Source organism: Oreochromis niloticus, linkage group LG2 (genome assembly GCF_001858045.2).
Source record: "Oreochromis niloticus isolate F11D_XX linkage group LG2, O_niloticus_UMD_NMBU, whole genome shotgun sequence".
Taxonomy (NCBI): domain Eukaryota; kingdom Metazoa; phylum Chordata; class Actinopteri; order Cichliformes; family Cichlidae; genus Oreochromis; species Oreochromis niloticus.
This window is the reverse complement of record NC_031966.2, coordinates 15,756,861-15,762,133: the sequence shown is the minus strand read 5'-3', so window position 1 is coordinate 15,762,133 and position 5,273 is coordinate 15,756,861.

Here is a 5,273-nt window from a genome sequence, read left to right as displayed (position 1 = left end):
ATGGGGAGCTGCTTCAGTGTTTCTGTCAATTTGTGCAGATCTTGACTCATCAGTAATGTTTGTAGGGTGAGTGCATTTTTAAAACAATTTGTGCAAACTGCACTACAAGGTGGAATATTTGCAAAATCATGACTACCTCATGATATTTTGTCTCAAAAATTAACCCTATGAATATGTCAGTACCATTAGGATGAAATTATTGTGTCACCAACATTTTAACGTTAGACATAACTTTAACAGCCTCTGTAAACTAATATCCTGGCTTGCTCGAGGCTGCCGTTTTCTCTGACAGTTTCAATCAAAATTAGAAATGCTACTCTGGGAGACTGAGATAACTAATAGTGCTGCCTGTTGTGCAGTTAGTTTCCAAAACACGTTATTCATGGTTACATACAATTTTAAGACTGATGTGGGCCAAAGTCTAGCATAGCCTGTAACGTTATTATGACGGACACATTTTATGAGTTAACTTGGCTTTAAGTGACTTACAGGTTTCTTTGAAAAATATTTTCTTATATCCAGGTTCTTCCTTTTTGCTGCCATCCTTCTCTCCTCCTTGCAGGTCCTTGCAGCGCAGGCTTGCCACTGCTAAAACTAAACAGAGCTCCCTGAAAGGCACAGCCAAACACATTGGCCATATTTGTCACATGAGGTAGGACTCCACTAGAGAATGTAATTTAACTCTTTCTGCACCGCTGGGTGAATGAGACGTTGACAGATCGGGGTTTTTTTTCTTTCTATCGGGTTTGTTTTTCTTTACTCTAAGAGATCAAATTATTGGTGGGGACAATTCAATAATCGCTGGATATTGGTGGGGACATGTCCCTTCCGTCCATGCCAAATCTACGCCTTTGACCTCTCCTAACCCTGCTTTACAGACCAAATTGCACTAATCCCAGCTTTCTACAGCAATCCAACAGTAGGAATGATTTACCTGACATGACACAAAATGAATGTGAGACATTAATATTACTGGAACTTTTCAGGCCCTACATTGTAAATGTCCAATTCAACAAAATGTAAGATTTACATGTGTTAGTTTGTTTATGATAGCAATGAGTCACTTATGTTTGCTTTAATGACAAACAATTTCTTGTTCTTCACCTCTCACACAGTGGCATTATTTACCCATCCAGATTGTAAATACATGTAGCTGTCCACACTTTGACACATTTTTAAAAGCATACGGGAGAGAAGTCAGTCACGCGTGTTTCAACCGAAACACGAATCTTTTCTAATCCTCAACCTCACTGTGTGTAGTGCCTTCCACTAACTGACAAGTCAAAGTGAAACTACTACCCCTACCACTACCCCTAGCCCCAAAACCTCTAGTCTCCTAATGAGAACTTACCAGGTTGGTTAAAGGTGGCTGTTATCAGTGGAAAATGTAGATCAGACTGGAGGATCAGAGTACAAGTGCTAAAGAACACCTTGTACCCATTAGGGATTGAAGAGTATTGTGTTCATTTGGTTTCACTCAAATTTTGTATGTAAATTAGACACTGCTTATTTTAATCAAATCTGTGATTGGTGGGTCTGAAGATTATTTTTTAATTCTCCACACCTACCCCATAAGAAACCGAACAAAAATCATCTTAGTTTTTAATATTTGTCCTCTCTTTATCTTTAATCACACACAAGTTGTCTGGTGGTCTGCAAACCTCTTTCTGAGATAGTATAAGATTTAATCTGATTTCTGATCTGTTAAGTATGTTACATATTTAATGTCATGAGTGGGTGAAAAATTTTAACTCACGAAAGTTCATCGAAATGCTTGTATAGCTGTAGTTGTATGGGGGATGGGTATTTGTACAACTATTTCCAACATATCCTGATGAGAACAAAATTAATGGGGTGGCTGTAGCTCAGGTGGTAGAGTAGGTCATCTACTAAGGTTGGTAGTTTGATACCCCTCTCCTCCAGTCTGCATGCGAAATATTCTTGGGCTTGGACACCCTCTTCCGCAATTGACACCCTCTTCTCAACGAGAAGCCTGGGCTCGGGTGAGCCTGAGTGTCCTGGAGGAACTTTCCCTGCCGGATACACGATGGACGGGCGGCATAACTGGAGGGTCGTGTGCCTGGCGGGACTATCGATTGAGGACATTGAAGACATCTACCTTTTCGGAACTACGATAACAGGGTTCTTGCTGATCGGAGCTTGCTTGGCCCTGGCTTATCAGAGAATAAAGAAAGAGGAATCGGCTGTTCAAAGCCCCACAAGGCTGCCTGCTGCGATTGAAATGATGGGACGAGTCGTGAGTTCTCAAAATGGGCTCATTGAACGTAGCACGGATAAGATCTTGGAGAAGCTTGAGGCTGCCATGACCACTCAGAATAAGACCTCTGAGCAAAAATTGGATGACATCTTGGAGAAGCTCACGGCAGTCGTGACTTCACAGAATCTGCTCTTTGAGCGCAAGACTGATAACATCATGGAGCGCAAGATTGATAACATCATGGAGAAGCTCACGGCTCTCCAACGGGAGACTGAGAGACCAGTGTCGGACTGCTAGAAAGAGCTTTGAAATTCACATGAGTTGTTTGCACTAAAGTACTTCGGCGCCAGCTGTGGTCTCAAGGCTGGAGCTGAACTAAGACACCCTGATAACAGACTGTGCATAGACTGTTTTTTCCTATCCTACGCAAGGCCACCTGGGTTGGCTGGAAGACTGTTTACTTAGCTTGGCAGGGCAAAGGACACTGTCTCAGCTGAACTCTGGACACACACACACACACATATATATACACATGCAGATATACGCTCACCCCCCTTCCAAACGCCTTCGACGCTTATTCCCTCCCGATGCAGACGGTGAATCAAAGGGGACCAGCGCATATGCTGCAGGCCCGGATGCGCTGTCTACACTGACTGTCTCTCACCTTTTACCCATCCCTGTTGCTTGTCATGTGTTTCTATGGTGTATTGAAAGTCATGTGCTTTTTGTGCTGGGGTGTTTTTTCTGTTCTCAAACTGTTCTCCCATTAGGAGCTCAGTCTGAGTGGAGTTTTTTTCTCCTCCTCTCACCTCATGTTATGTATTTTCGTTGTTTTTTCCTATCAGCCTACCTCTCTGACATGTCTCCCAATGTGATGTTTGTGTAAAGTTTGGTCAGAAGGTTCCTTTGCAAGTGCGCATGCGCCATTAGCGTGCTGCGTGCTGTAACCTATAATTTCCTTCGGGATTAATAAAGTATTCTGATTCTGATTCTGATACTAACCCCCAGTTGCTCTCTAATCCATCTATTGGAGTATCAAGATGTTTGTGAATATTAGAGCTAATGCACTTAGTGGTAATGGGTGAATGAAGCAAGTTGTGTAACAGGCCTTGAGTGCTCAGAGTAGAAAAGCACGATATACTTTCGGAATCAGTCCATTTATCATGTGCATTTTGAGTAAACAGGTTTGGTGGCGTGTCGGAAACAAACAGTCGCAGCCTTCATCTTACAGCTTAGCTGCCATATGTGGCTTTGTGTGTTCTTTCACTGGCTCTGACATACACATAACACAGTGCTTTGAAATGAAAAAGTACTCTTGTTGATACAGTCAGACTATTTTTGCACAGTTACATGTGAACTGACCGTTGTAAGCTAGTTCATATGCATCTAATGAGTAGAGTCTTCATTGTTTCCACACATAAACAGTACATGTGTACATGTATGTGCCGCTGTCAAAATTTGTCAATTCTATGAATTTTTCTAGATTCTTGATTGAGCAATAAAAAAACATATGCAACAATAACCCACTGATACCCAGGTGTAAGTGATCTCCCTCTCTACCATGTGTTACTCCCTATTTCTAAAAAGTAATTACTGGTTTGCCTTCTAAATGCTTGTAAGTAAGTTTTCTGCTACTTATCCAGGGGTGGATTGCGGAAGAAGCGGTTTAAATAGAGGCAAGCAGTCCTCCAGCTCATCAGGAGGACACAGATGCATTCCCAAACCAACTACCAACCTCTGTATATTTTATATATTTTATTTTATTGTTTACTCTATTTAATTTGTAAAATATGTATACACACACACACGTAGAAAAACATATTTAGTATACACATCCAGTAATGCATACACTCTTATATTGTACATATATTTATTACTCTCAGATTTAGCCATTCTTATATTTTGCTTGTTTTATGTTATTGTATTTTTGCACACCTCTGTTGCTTGTGAAGCTTGCACACAAGAATTTCACTCGCATGTACTGTACCAGTGTACCTGCACATGTGATGTGACAATAAAAGTGATTTGATTTGATTTGATTTGATCACTTGAAAGAGAAAAATCTCTACAGAGATTCAGAGTCCCGAATCTTGCCCACAGTGTCCTCCCAGTAGGATATGCCCGAAACATCTCACCCAGGTGTTCAAGAGGGAGTGAAGTCAGATCCCTGAACCACCTCAACAGGCTCTTTTTGATGTGGAAGACTGGCTGCTCTACTCCAAGCCACTTCCAAAAGGTCCTGACCCTATCTATGGTCTCATTCTTTTGGTCTCCACCAAGAGCTTGCAACCATATACAAGGGCAGTAACATAGACCTACCAGGAAATTTACAGCTTTGCTTTCACACTCAGCTCTGTCTTCACCATAAAAGACAAATAGAGTGTCCACATCACTGAATATGTGAATATATGGCTCTGGTTTATATCTCAAGCTCCTGCTCCATTCTCCCTTCAGTTATGAACTATATATTTTAAACTTCTACACTTGGGGCAGCAACTTGTCTCATACCTGGAGTGGGCACTCAACGTAATGGGTGGGGATCTCCAGGCAGGGTTGCAGGTGTGTCAACTAAGGCAGCTGCATAACATCCAGATCATTAATGAACTGAGGGCAAATCTACCACCATGTAAATGTCTCCAAACTGAATCCTAAAATGGCTTTCAGACGTCCCTTTCTGTCTGAACCACAGTATTTACTTTGCTGTTTAACTGGAGAACATTAGATGATACATGAAGCTTTAAAACATCAGAGAGCTGATAATAATTTTCTAACCAAACAGTCTTCATCTAAAGGACAGTCTTTGCTTCACATCCTGTGTACTTAGTAATATAAGGATAATGTACTTTTCATAGACCATATACTGAGTAATGTTATTTATTAATAGTTTATCATCATAATAACACAAGCTACTATTATGTACCATTGGTAGAAAAAGGCTTTACTGTTATTTGTGGTACCGGGATCTCAACTGGATATCTGGATTCTTTGGGTTTTTGAATGGGTTATTTGTATATCAGGCTTTTTGCAGTGCATCATGTGAATGCTTGAGTTTGAA